The sequence below is a fragment of the Rhinolophus sinicus genome, linkage group LG02 (genome assembly GCF_036562045.2).
Source record: "Rhinolophus sinicus isolate RSC01 linkage group LG02, ASM3656204v1, whole genome shotgun sequence".
Lineage (NCBI taxonomy): Eukaryota > Metazoa > Chordata > Mammalia > Chiroptera > Rhinolophidae > Rhinolophus > Rhinolophus sinicus.
Window position 1 is genome coordinate 30305869 of NC_133752.1, and position 15252 is coordinate 30321120.

At 38.5% G+C, this 15252-nt stretch overlaps 1 protein-coding gene across 8 annotated transcripts in view; it reads right to left on the reverse strand.

Annotated features, from left to right (window-relative positions):
* Positions 1-15252, reverse strand: part of SGMS2 (sphingomyelin synthase 2) — a 153853-nt gene that overhangs the window by 42573 nt on the left and 96028 nt on the right. For all 8 annotated transcript variants that reach the window (XM_074322686.1, XM_074322680.1, XM_074322676.1 and 5 more), the window contains one exon: positions 8517-8658. The gene's annotated coding sequence lies outside the window, so the exon portion shown is untranslated. The remainder of the gene's footprint in view (positions 1-8516; positions 8659-15252) is intronic.

Here is a 15252-nt window from a genome sequence, read left to right on the forward strand (position 1 = left end):
AACGTGATACAGATTAGTATAAACTATGTTTAAAATAATTGTTTAAAAGGTCTTTTCTGAAATATTTAAAACTGAGAAATAAAAATACCCAGAGTAATATGAAATTGTATATCTTGATATAAAGAGTTAATCTATTCCACTAGTATTAATGTTTAAAGCAGACAATTTACAGTACCAACAACACTAGACTTCTCTGGTAATAGATTAGTAATCCTACATTTGATTTTTTTTTTTCTGGGTAGCAGACTATTGCAGTTTTAATCCCAGACATGACATACACCCCTGAGCCAAATAACTGGAAAAGCAGCTTAGCACGTGTTAGAACTTTGTTAAAATAACAAATTCCTACCTCAAACATATTTTGAACAAATAAATATAAACAAAGTAAGTGAACTCCATTAAAATTTATTTGAATCAGTTGGAGCATTAGTTATGGCTTCTTCTGTTTTTGAGTAGAAGTTGTTTGTTCATTATGAATAATGATTAATGCAGTTTTCCATCAAGTAACATAAAGATTTCCAACGAAAGACTGAGAATATAAATTAACGGAAAAACTCCAGGTTCTTTATAAAACAGACCAAACTTGAAAGCATTTCCCCCTAAATTGACATTCCACACTCATAGAAAGTTATTCAAGGTATGACTGCATATTAAACAGGGTTTCTACCTCCAATGTTAAATTCAGTGAAGCACTATGTATTGTGGCTTCAAGGAATGTCAGAAAATTTTAGTTCAACAGGTTTTTCTCTTATTTTTTATAGAGATCCAAAAGTTAACCTAAGTTATGAAGCTATTATTTTAGCAATAAAGAAGTAGCTATAGTTATTGAATAAAATGGTGTCATGTACCGTGTTTTGCAGCGCATAATGCACTCCCATGTATAATGTGTACCCACATTTTTGGCCCAAACTTTCGGTGAAAAAATATCTTTCATTTTAATTTTTTAATTCAAAATTTTACTTCCTTACATTTAGGTACTTGGTTTTTTTTGTATCATAAAGGAATGTTAGCATTTATTTTTTAACATATTATGGTACAAGAAATGTTATGTAATAAATAATAACAAAACACAAGAACAGATACAATGTACAAAAAATTTTATGTACCAGTAACAAATTTACAATATTTACGCATCACAGAAGGCCAAGAACTCTTCATCATTGCAAGTTCATTGCAAGTTCAACAAAACTGATTATTGTATTCCAGGGTATTATTTTGCATATGGATATCATTATTGATTTCTAGAGTTACACTTTTAACTCATAAGCATAAATAAAAGCATTAAAAACATTTATATAGATATGGAATTAGCACTACCCAAGTATAATGCGCAGCCTTATTTTCCCTCACAAATTTGGGCAAAAAAATGCTCATTATACACGGAAAATATGGTATTTATGTTGTCCCACTGACGAAGGCTCCTAAGTTAGTTTTGAATTAACTATAGTACATAATGCTAACAACCTTTTGGAGAGGTTTCTTAAATGATACTATAATTATAATTTCTATAATTGCAGTTCTAAAGATAATAAAAGAAGAGATAAGTCCTTGAAAAGTTCTTACCCATCTTTGGGTTTTCCTTCATTCCTTCACAATTCTGCCCCCACCTCAACTCTGGAAGAACTTATGATAACTTCTCCAGAACTTATGATAACAGAGGCTAGGACTCCCTGAATACTAACATGTTAATATGCACAACCACTTTTTGGTGTAGGCACCATTATCACCCCCCTTTGTGGTATGGGGAAGGGAAACCTAGAAATCTAGCAAGTGGGCAGAGATGGGATTTGAACCCAGGCAACCCAGGTCCAGAGTTCATGCTGTCAGCCACTATGCTATGCTGTGATTTTCCAACATCTTGGTCTACTTTTATAATTAGGGATATACTATTTTTCCCCCCTAAAAGCAATGAATTTCCCTTCCCCATGAGTCTTTCTGGGGAGAGATTCCACCCCTGAGCCCTCCACCCTTCCTCCCCACAGGTACCACGCACTGTGTTTGCACTGTGAGGTGACTTCCTTCCAAACATTCCCCGGCCCCACCTTCTAACACACAGTTACCAACTCTGGGTCATCTGATGCCTTAGTGCCCCTGTGAATGTTTATCCTGCTCCCCAGTGACTTACAAGAGGAACATTTCCTGGAAATATTGCAGATGGACATTTCACTGTGGTGAGGTGTTTAGTGTCTGAATCACTCCTGTTGCCTAGAAACCTGTTAGTGTTTGGCAAGAGGATGGCGACTCAGACACAGGTACAGTCAGACATGGGGACGATATTTATTCAGCATGACCTCCTCCCAGCACTAGGCTGTTGATTTCCTGCTTAACCTGGACACTGTTCTTTCACTGAGAGCAGAGGTGCCTTCAGTGCTTTTCAACTCAGGGAAATTCAAAGGGCACCATGCTGTACATGGAGAAGACAGATCCCTACAGCCGAACTATATGCTACACTATTTTTCTTACTGAGTTCTGGAGAAAAGTTTTAAAAGGTAATTACAGGATTCTTACACACAAAAGGGAACTGGAATTATAGGGTGTCATAGAAGTAAATTGCCATCCCTGCAAGAATTAGTTCTCTTCTGAATTCAGTGAATGTAACGCATTCCTAAACAGCACTGAGTCACTGCATATGACTTCATTGTCAAGGAAGAATTTTTTCAGAGGGTTGACTCATGGGGTAGGCCCCATTCAGGCCACAAAAACTGTTATACACATACCTGTGTCTGTCTGTCTGTCTGTCTCTCTGTTTTTGGGGGGAGGGTAATAGGTAAGAATTGCCGACCACATATAAGTAGCATCAGTACTGAAGGGATTCATCCTCCAAAACCATAATAAATATAAACAGATATCACAGTCAGCCTAAGGTCAGCTCACTGATTTTTCTCTTCAAACTTAAGTTAGCACACATGCCTAGGTCACTCTAGAAGCTAAAAATCTAGAACAAAACACTCTAGAATATTTAAAAAAAAAGGCTTGCATTCCATATAAATTCTCCACCAGTTACTGTTATTCCCCTAATATTTGGGGGCTCCATTATTTTTCTTAGTAATTTCTACTCATTAAGTATTCAAGGGAGGAAAAGTGGTTTAAACAAATGCAAACAAATACACACATACTAGATACTGGGGTTTTTCTCTTTATTCTCCTCTTCAGCCATGCCTGCTAAAGGTGCAGAAAGTAAGATGTCAAGGTATGCCTAAATGTCACCTCATCTTTGCGGGCAAGTCCTGAATCCTAAGTGTATTTAATGTACTGAAGGATACAATGTAATTTAGGTAATTTCCTTTTTTCTTCCCCTCACCAAATACTATTCATCCTAACACAGGGGTTGCAGTATATCTGACACCTATTAAGTACTATTAAAAGTATAGCAAATTATGTAACTTTTACTTTGACCTTGACAGCTATAAAAGGAGGATGTATGTAAGTTTACTTGGCAAAGATTTTCATCTTAAACATATGTTGAAACTTTACCTTCTCCAATAGATTTTCTTTTTTGAAGACATATTATAGGGGGGGAAAAACCTTTCCATGTCTAAAAAATTCTTGAAATCCACCAAAGTTTGTGATACCTTTAAGAAACAGGTACTCTTGTTATCTGGAACTGGCTATTGCAGGTTACAATTACTACTGGCAAGCAACAGAAGAGGGGTGAATTGATCTCCAAGATATTCTCAAGTCCTAATCATGACTAAAGAAGGGCCTCCCACTTTGGGGTTCATACTTGATAAGTGGATCGGCTTCAACCCTATGAAATGTTTGGGTTCAGGTCTGTAACTGAGGATACACAGCTTCGTTCTTCAGATTTTCTAAATAGAGTTTAGTCTTGGGAAATCAAACTGCCAGCTGAAAGCTTAGTATTTAAGCTCATGATTTTGTTGCTGCCTACCTGCTTAATGCAAGCTTCAGTAACAAAGGAAGAATATTTGTTCCCATGCTATAACTAAAGCTTTCTGATAATTATATGGGAGTAGAGCCTCATCTGTGAGAGTGAGGGCACTTTCTTGCATTTGTGTACTTTGAGAGCTAAATTACCACTAATTCTGTTTCATCTTTCAAAATCTTATTGATAACGATTGCACTGTTTTGTACACCTGAAACTAATAGAAATATTAAAAGCAAAAAAGAAATAGAAATACATTTAAAAATTACTAGAGAAATGGTCATAGTATAAAAATAAATGGGGGAAAAAGCCACCATAAAAAACAAAAAACAAAAAAAACAAACAACCAAAAACCTTATTTAACCTTCATTTAGATGAATGTGTTATGGCCAGGTGGACCACCTCACAGAGCTTGTAGTTGGGGAAACCGTAACTCGGGGAAATAAATGTCTGGGTAATTAAAAGTTCAAGACTTTAAAATTCCCCAGTTGAGGAAGGTCAGGGAAGGCTTCCTAGAAGAAAGAGCCTCTCAACTCAGATATGAAGGAAGAAGAGGAAAAACGCAAGTTGGGAGTGGGGTTCTTTAAGACAGAAGGAATAGTATGTGCAGACGCCTTAAGGAGCAAAGGAGAATGTGGTTTGCATGTCTGAGAACAGAAGGAAGGACAGCTTGGCTGACATGGGGAAAGATTGGCTCCCGAAGATACTTGTTAGGGTATTTGGATTTTGCCCCCAGGATAATAGCATCAGGGAGGGACATGCTCAGCTTGTGTTTTGTAAGGCTCCCACTTACCAACTGCTGACACTTAGAAACCAAAGAGATAAGGATTTCTTACACTCAGCAGAAAAATGACCGGATCATCCCTACACTCAAAGGTAAATATATAAGGTTCTTCATTTAATCAACTTTCTGTAGCACCAGTGAGATGTTATCATCTGACCTGGGAAAGCAGAACTCAGCCTATGAAGAGAGGTGAGTGAGCTGAATTCAAGTTCTACTTCTGCCGTGTTCTAGCAAATCACTTAACTTTTGGGCAAGTTGCTTCAATCCTCTGTGCCTCAAAGGCGAGTCAACAGCAGCTACCTCGTAAGGCTGCTATTAAATGAGGTAGTATATGTAAAAGACAGTGGCAGCCACACTGTCAGTCGATCTTAGTTATTATCATCGAAAACATTCGAGTCGACTACGAGCATTAAGAACGCTGGACAACATTGGACATTTCAAACCACACAGACACTTCTCTTTAGATGCCATCTAATTTCTCTAGGAAAAGCAGCTGACACAAATAAATCTCTAGGTTTAAGACTTTTCAGTTTTCTATCTGAATATCTAAAAAATTTAAATGAGATCCTAACATACAATTATACAAAAAAAAGCTGTCTTTCAAAATCTTTGGGCCTTATGTCCTATTTGGACAAACATTTGCTGTCCTGAGTGCAATTTCTAGGACTGTTCGTTTGCAGATAAGTTTCAGAATCAGGGCATACTTAGAAATCAGGTTGCCTAACTGAAATCCTGCGGTTATGAATCCAAAGGAATGAGTAAATCCATTTATCTAATAATTGAATTATAAAAAATTAAAGCAAGAAGCTTTTAAGCCTAAATATAGGCACTGGGAGGCCCAAAGAACCAGTTGTGGATTCACCACTAAACATAAAACCATACCCAGTAGTCTTCTTGTTGCCTGCATTTGTAGTAAATGCTAAATCACTGTTTAGAAATATGAAGAATTACACACTGTACAACAGAACACAGACTACAAGTCAAGATATAATGCCAAACATCAATTAACTGCATACTAAAAATATCTGTGTCATTTACCACTAATACTGCGAGAGAGCATTAAAATCTTTGCAAAGCTGATTATGTCAGGGTCCCCAAGACCACTTCCAGTTCAATGATTCACTAGGAAGACTCTCAGGACCCATCATACAGTTGTATTCATGGCTATGATTTTTTACAGCAAAAGGCTACAAAGCAAAATCAGCAAAGGAAAAAGGCTCATGAAACAAAGACCGGAGGGACCCAGGAGCCAGCTTCCCAGTGGAGTCACACAGGCCAGGCTCAATTCCCCAGCAATGAGTTGTGACACCTGTGAAATGTTGTCTGCCAGGGAGGCTCATTAGTGACTCAGTGCCCGAGGTTTTTTACTGGGGCTGGTCACATAGGAACCTGCGTCCAGGCATGTACCCAAATTCCTCCCAAACACCAGCAGGTATTCAGCATAAACAATATTGTTTGCACAAACAGTTCAGGCACAGTTAGCCATTATGGTGGGCACTCTCCCAAAATCGAAGTTCCTAGATGCCAGCTGATGGCCAGACTTGCAAGAAGGACTTTCTAAGGAGAGCAGTCTCAGCCCTGCTGGGATAACTCACTTTTGCACATTGTCGTATTTCAATCAGCTATAGTACAGGACCAAACTATAGGAGAAACGTCTTACTCTTAGTAGATCACCTAGATATATCATGAGTTTGAGACACATTTTTATCCTGTCTTTTCAGTACTTAAAATGTATCATTTTTAATATGGACAAATATTGTTTTAAATTATAGAAGATCTAAGATGGCCTTTAGTAGTTCTCTTGTATAAGAAAAACAGCTGAATTTTAGTCCTGTTTAGTTCTCTAAGCATTTTTTGTCTTTAAAAAGAAAAAATACCACTGAAAATTCTGAATAGTATTCCTATATTGAAATTACTCTGAGATACCATGTAACCTCCCAGATTAGAAAAAAATCCAGACCCTAACAACAGTTATTCTCACAAATTCCTAGCAGTAGAGAGAATAAGAAAACCTCAGGGAGGCAATTTGACAATATCTATCAAAATTATACATGCACCTTATGACCTGCGATTCGACTTTGCAAATTTATACAGATACAATTACATCCATGCAGAATAACCTATGTACAAAGTTATTTACTGCAGCATTGTTTAAGAGCAAAGGATTGGCCACAACCCAAATGTCTATCAATAGGTCACTATTTAAATTGTGGTACATCCATACAATGGACTACTCTGTAACTGTTGAGGAAAAAAAAGAACGAGGAAGCTCTCCTAGTACTATTGTGCAAAACCCTCCTACATATAGTAGAAGAAAAACATACTTTGCACAGAAGTACAACTTGCTATCTTTTACTTTATGAAGGGGGCAAACATGAATTCATATTCATACTTGCTTATCTGTGCATAGAAACTGGAAGGATGCATTAGATACTGACAGCACAGGCTGGCAGGGGATGGTAGAGGCAAAATTGGGACAGAATCTGTGAATCTGAAAAAAATGTATAAAAGTGGTATACTTAAAAAGTAATCCCTCTTACTTTTCTAAGCCCAAGTTACATCAACCTGGCAACATTTTTGTTTGTTGTTTTATTAAGGTTCTATATTTCTGCAGTGATTAAACTAGAGCATAAGATTGCTTTTATCGTATCTTCCAAGGCAGGTTCCAACAATCTTTTTTTCATTTGTGTCTGTCTGCCATCTTGAAGGGGGTTTCCTCAGGACACCTGAGAGTGAGTCAAGTTCTCTGTACCTCCCTTCTCCCATTTGTTTGCTGAGGATAACCGGGAATTTTTTTAAAAGCTCCACGAAAACAGGGGTTTTGTTTTGTTCACTGCCTTGTTCGCAACCCTGAAAAAAGATGCCTGGCACACAGAAATTGTTCAGTGTTTGTTGAATAAATGAATTCATTTTGTAACTCATCTTCAATGGGACAGATACTACCAGACAAAGGGAGAGATATCACTGGGGTCAAATATTTAGAAAGAGTTGTCATTCCTAGTATCGGCCCAATATAGATATTCAAATCCTAGCAATAGTCCTAGAATTACTTTGAATTTTACAGGAGACAAACAAATAAGCCTATAGAATGCTGTGCTGAACAGGGACTCTTAAACATTCAAAAAATGTATTTTTAATTAATTTGGGATTACATGCCCCTGGGGTCCATCTTAGGGCTGAAGTCTTTTTAGGCAAATACCACACTAATTAGCAATGATGAAAAATGGCTATCATGAGAGTCAGATAAGCCCCAGGCTTACTGTGCCCAGACATGTAAAGAAAATATTTTGCATTAAAAATGCAACCGCTATTTTTAGTCTCAAGAATAAAATTATCATTGAAATGAAATTCTAATCACTATCGACAGTGAATTGACTTGCACAATGTCAATCACAAAGAAAAAACCTCCTTCCTCCTTCCTCAGTGGGCACAGAGTGGGTATAACTACCACGCCGCGTTTACCTTGGTTTACATAACTATAAAACAGAATAACTTTGCTAGCAATAAATACAGTAACATTGCTGAGTGGGGCACAGCTGACTGATGTTTCTTTGAAGACTTTTAGTGCCACAAACTCTTCCTAACACACGGCCGAGGCAGTAACGGAAAGAGGTTAGGAAATTCTGGTGTTACCTCTATTTCTCTTGCTGACATTTAAGACAGTATCCATAAGGGAGGAAACATCCACTCATCTGAAATACCTTGAAATCTAACACTCTCCTGAGACTAAAAACAGAAAGTCTCACAGGTAAGGCATTTTTTAAAGAAATGTCTGAACTGAGAAAGAGAAGCGAGCAGAGACGTTGCCGGACCACTGGGAGGCAGCCAGCCTTCCGCGGATGCACTTACATTTAGGGTACAGCGCCAGGAAGCACCCAGCCTATGTCTGCAGAGGGTGCACAGTGAGTCCCACCTTGGTCCTTGCAGCAGTCGACACCCCCAGTCTTGGAGTCGATTCTTTGTGGGAAGAGTGAGGCAGAGGATGATAGCTCTAAAAGGAAAAAAAAAAAAAAAAGATAAAATAAAAAAAGTGAGAGGTTAAAGAAGAAGGGTGCTTTGTTATGCTTTGTTGGTTTCCTGGGGGTGGAGGTGAAATGAAGAGCATTCTGATATGGTCCCCAGGAAAACATGGGCTCTAACAGCATCTCAGGAGAAAAGCCACTTGGCCATTCATTCCACAGACATTTAGTTAACACCTGACAGACCCTGTTCAGAGGGGGGAGCAGTTCAGACAGGCAGATGCCTTTGTCTCATGATGCTCAGATTCTGACATGAGAACAAAATAGGAAATAAACAAGACGACGGTGATAAATGTCACTCAGAGAAGTCAGCCAAAATCAGAGCGAGGCTGGTGTGGCTGGTTTAGAGCAAGTGGTCAAAGGGGGAATGCTACTGAAGTTAAGACTTAATAGTAATGGGGAGGTGGGGGGGGGGCAACCAAGGAAGAACAGCTCTCCAAGCTAAGGAAGCAGCTGGTTCAAAGGCCCTGAGGCAACAATGAACCAGGTAGGTTTAAAGAATGGAAAGGCACGCAATGCTGGAACACTGTGATCTAGGAGTGAAGACATGCAGAGGAGGGCAGTGACCAGGCCACCAAGGGTGTGCAGACCAGGCAGAGGGACTGCCTACACACAAAGCAAACTCTGTGTTACAGAAATCTGCCTCACATGCAGTATCCAGTCTGTCACCTCCAGACAAAATGGTGGAGGATTCCCTTTGAAATACATATAGTTGCTGTGATCATTTCATGGATTTTAAAAACAGATTTAATTTTTTAGAGCCATTTTAGATTTACAGCAAAATTTACAGCCGAAAGGACAGCTATTTCCCATATTTCTCTGCCCCCACACGTCGAGCTTCCTCCATTAGCAACAGTCCCCAGAGTGGTACATTTGTCATAATCGGGGAACCTATATTGACACATGATAATCACCCAGTATCATAACATTCACATTAGGGCTCACTCTTGGTGTGCACATTCTATGAGGTTGGACAACTTCATAAGGCATGAGATGTACCTGTCATTACGGGATCATACTGAGTAGTTTCATTGCCCTAAAAATCCTGTGCTCTGCCAATTCATTCCTTCCTCTCCTCTTTTAATGGATTTTAAGTAACTGAAATTCAGCTTGTGGGTGGAGGTAAACATATGCCACTGTTCATAGAACCACAATATGAATATCCTAAGAGTACAGCCTGGGATCAACTACCAAACTGTAGTTTGCTACACGTATGTACACACACACACACACACACAATGGTAGTTGACCTATAAAATTGATTAAAGTCTGTGTTTATTAATTACAGGATATACACCCATCTGAAACCAGAAACTGGTTTTCAATTGAGATCCCACTTTTACCCCAAACACTTAACTTTTGGAGAAGACTCAAGAACGAATGGGCCATTCCTAGGTATATACCCAAGAAAAATGAAAACAAAAACACAAAAAGTTTTAGTCCACACAAAAACTTGTATGCAAATGTTCATTACGGCATTATTCATAATAGCCAAAAACTGGAAACAATCCAAATGTGCATCAACCGATGAATGGATGAACAAAATGTGGTGTATCTATAAATAAAATATTTGGGAATAAAAAGGAATGAAGTAGGGACACAAGCTACAAGATGGATGAACACTGATGACATTTTGCTAAATGAAAGAAGCCAAACACAAAAGACCACATATTGTATGATTCCATTTATGTGAAATGTGCATAACAGGTAAATCCTTAGAGACAGGAAGTAAACTAGCGGCTGCCGGGGTCAGAGGTAGAGGGGAATCGGGAGTGAATGCTAATGAGTATAGGGTTTCTTTTTTGGGGTGATGCAAATATTCTAAAATTAGACAGGGGTGCTGGGGCACAACTCTGTGATTACACTAAAAAACACTGAACTATATACTCTTTAAAATGGTGAATTTTATGGTATGAGATTATTTCTCAATAAAGCTGTTATAAAAACCAAAGACCAAACGTGCATCTGAAAAGCAGTGTAGAGATGAAATAAACGTATACTGGTCAAAAATGCTGTGTCCCAGGAAGGCCCCTGATAAGAGGTAAGCAGCTTAGTTTTCTATTTCACAGACTGTACAACCCCCTCAGCGGGGCATGTATACCCTTAGGAAAGGCCATCTCTCCGAGGATGCTTTTTTCATTGCGCTTGGGACCTCACTCCAGCTATAGCCTCTCTCGCTACTTCACCCACATGCCCACTAACCTGACCCTGCTTCCAGCCACCACCATGCTTCCCCTGGATTACTGTAACCTCTTCCTGTCCCCCGCCCCCATTTCCACACTGGTCTTTCTAAACTTTTACTCTCCTCCTTTAAACTCTTCAGAGGTTTCCCATATTTAAGTCATTTCTAGAGCACTGAGGTACCATTAGAAAAAGTTAATGTATATTCATATTCAATCAGGTAGTACACGAACCAAAGGGGCCACATAGCTCTTGATAGTAAGGGTGCTTACAAATGCAGCTCCAGGTGTCCCCAAACTGTCCCTGTCTTCAGTGACAGTGCAGTAATGTTAACACCCACCAATGACCTCATGGGCTTATCGGTGTACCTTCCAACGTGAGCTACTCTCTCATAAGGATTAATTTCATGACCTGTCTGTAAAGTCAAGTTACCCTGGCTTAAATGAATACCTGATAAATCAAGTAAGAACTGGGCTCACAAAGAGATTTCTCAAGGAGACACACCCCAAAGGTCCAATGCTTTTCATACACCTACACACAGCCATATAGAGAAACAAACCAAGAATGTCAAACTGGGAGAAGCTGCAAGTTAAAGTAGCTCATAAAATGGCAATCTTTTATAGGTAGCAAGCGCAAATCAAATTAAAGAAGAGCTGTTAGTTGCTCCTGGGCCATAACTTAAGTCTGTCGACTATTTTAATTGCTTATAACATGGTATTAATAATATTAATGATGTTGTCAGTTTACAGATTTTATTCACTTACACAGCTAAACACAGTGCTTTGCATCTAATGAAATTTAAATTGTGTGCCCTTGTGAAAAAGAAGAATGCAAAAAGGGGTGCATGGTAGAATGCAAATTCATGCTTACCAGTCCAAAAACTCTTTGTGTACATCCTAATGTTGTGTCGTGTTAAGAAAGAACCTATTTTTAAAAGTGTTACAGAAGTTTATGATTTATTTTAATTTGAAGTATATGCACCATGCATAACTTCAGGAAGAAATAAATGATATAACTTATAAAATACAACTGAGAAAAGCGATGCAGAATCAGAGCCAGGTAAATAAGGGTTCTTGATCACACGATGTAGTGGAAGAGGGAGGGTATTTCTGTGGTCGAATGCTGTTCCATCTGCTCCCCGTAGGGAATCCCTGCTGAGGCAGCAAAGCTCAGGGGTTGTGAGCAAGGATTCTGAAACCTAGCGTCACACTTAGCACTTGTGTGACTCCAGGCACAATACTTAAAACTGTGCCTCAGCCTTCTCATCTATAAATAGGGATAACAACAGCACTGATTTCTGAGGTCCTTAAGAGGACTGAAGGAGGTAATATTTATAAAAAGCTCAGAAACAGCACCTGGTATATAGTATGCATGACTCATATGTGTTAAGTGACTGAAATAGAGACAAAGAGACCAGGGGTAACAGAGTGTATTAGTTAAGTCTTACAAAATGACTATTTGGCTTTCAACAACTTTGTAGCTAGAGCAAGAGAGAGAAGAAACAATTTTCCAAACTCAGATAATGTGTGTATCTCCATAACTATGTGTGTTGGGAGGAAGGGGAGTGGGGAACCATGTTTTGTACCCCAGGGGGAGAAGGCTTTTCTTGACACTTAGCTCTAATATGGTCATTTCAGGTCTGTACACAGGAGGCAGTGAGCAACCAGGTAGGCCAGGTAGACCACGTGTGACATCATACGGTAGTTTTTCACTGTGTCCCTCAGTAAATTCCAAAGCATAGTGGTCTAGAGGAGGAAGGCAAGGCCCTGGGGTACAAGCAAGCAGCTCTGATGGCCTGGCTCATTTCAGGGACACCACGGCTCCAGAAATCCCTCCTTTACTTCATTCCCACAGCTCTGCTTCTGAGAAGAAGAGCTGAGGAGAAACAGTTCCAAAGTTATGGAACAAATTCTCTAACATCAGGAGATGGCCAAAATGCAGCCACACAAAAACACTGACGCATTGAGAAGTGACTTTCCTCAGAAATATGTTTTTAAGTCTAACGGACTTGAGAGTCATTGCTGGCCCCAGAACAGCCATCATCATTTCAGGGGATTAAGCCATTCGGAAGCATATTCCCATCTGCCATCATCATCTTAGGCTCTACCTAACAGTTAAACGGGGAACTTTTCCAAATTAGGAAAGCTATTGTGGTTAAGGCGCATTTTATTGTAAGCAGGAAAATAGATGCATTTTTATTTTTAAAGACTAGCTATTAGAGAGCAAATCTTAGCTAAAAAGGGACTTTTGTTCCTTCAGATATTCCCCTAATGTACATGGAAGACACAATGCAGCTGAACTCAGGACTATTCCACAAGTCTGTGAAGAAGCGGATGTGATTTGCCCACTTTTTTCATACCGTCAGGCAAAGTACGCTGTCTTGAAAGCTAATATTTAAAGAAGTTTTCTTCAGACGAAATAGTGTTAATCTTAAAGTTGTTAATCAACGGTAGCAATGCATTTTCATTTTAAATACTTGTGGGGTATTAATTACTAAGACCACCACAAGAAAGCAGAAATGGATTTATTCACATGCAGTTCACAGGCACTAAATGTAGCATTCCGCAAGGAAGAAGAGTGAGGGGTGGCACGTATATACAAGTATAATTAACCCCTATACAGCTTGGACAACATTATTTCCTTAGAGTAGCCTCTCTTTACTTTTCTAGACTGGACTAGAGCCCCCTTTACCTGCTCCACATTACACCATATTTTTTCTCCATCATCACAGTTCGCTATTTATAATTATTTAATCAACTGTTGGTAAAGATTAACTTGTCTCTTTTCTGTCAGACAGTCAACTCCAGGAGGGAAGGGACCACAGCTGTCAGTTTTTCTGTTGTCTTCCTGGCACAAGCCAAAAGTTATTTGTTCACTAACTTCCTCTTTATGAGACAGCCAGCTGTGTTCCTAAAAAGTCCCAAGTAAGCTCCTTGCAAGTAAGATAAAGTCGCTGAAGTAATCTTAACAAAGGAGGAAAAAAAGGGAAGCACTTTAACATTATAAAATCCACAAGTTCGATGCCTTGAAGATTTTTAGAAGCAGAGTCCTTGGATATACGAGCATATGGCAGATGTGACTGAGAGGAGTGGAGAGAAAAGGAGAGGGGAGGAATGAGCCACTAATTTAGATAGCTGCTTAAAAAAAAAAAGTACTATGAGAACTCAAACAGTGCTTTCTAATAATAGACTCTTAAATTTAAAATATCTTAAAAGGTCACTCTGTACTTTTCTCTGCCTAATACAGGCACATTGAAAACATCCCGGAAATAGAATTCTTTTCTTTTTTTTTTAAGCCCAGAGAAGGTTGAACAACAGATTAAAAAGCCCTATGTCTGGCAACCTCTGTTTTCTACAGTTTTTCTGTTAGTTCTTACAATTGTCAATCTAGTTCTTCCCTTCATGACACAAAGTTGTTACTGTTACATCTGAATTCCTAAAACTCCTTAGAGTAAAAGTCATAAGAAATGACAAGAAGGTCACATAGTATCATAACAGTGAAACTTAATCACTTAATTTTACGAAACGCTTTCAGACTTGCAACAAAAGGAAATAATTCCTTTACATTTTAACACCGAGAGTGAGAAAATGTTTAATCTTATTGGTGAGCAAAGAGACTCAAATCAAAAGTGAGATACCATGTTTCACATATTAAATTGGCTAAAACAAACAAACAAACCCCTAAACCAAAATCATCAAGTTGCTCTCCAGGACTATTGTAAAACACATTTCTAATATTTTACAACCACTCTACGAATGTGAACAAAGATTTAGCTCTGAGCCTCAGACACCATTAATAATAGTGAAAAACTGGAAATGGCTAAGTGTCCAACAATAGGGGACTGCTAAATAAATTATGGTGCGTGGATACAGTGGAATACTGTATGAAATACTTCTTTACCATGTTTAGCAGAAAGTGACAACAGCTTCATGATATAGTAATGTGTACAAAACAATATGTGTATCCTGTTTTTTTATAAGTTGTATGTGAAAGCATAAACATGTTGGAAAGGTAATGCAAAATGTTAACAGGTGATAGATATATAAACGACTTAAATTTTCCTTTTGCTTATCCAGGTTTAAAATTTTATAAAATAAACAAGAGTTTAACTCTCTAAAAAGTTAAAGAGAAAGTGAGTCTAAAGCTCCCAACACAAATTTCCAAATATCAGTACCTTATTAACAGTTTCTAAAAACAGTTTATCACGATAAGCATATAGTCTGTTTAATATCAGTATGTACTAAGGATAAAAATAGTAAACCTCATTTTTCATTTTGGTCACTGTGTGTGGGGCATGCAAATAAAAATATTCTGTCCTGGAGACTTAAAAGTTTTCTTTTCAGCAAGATGCCATTTGTGGTGATGGACCACCAGGTAGCAAAAAG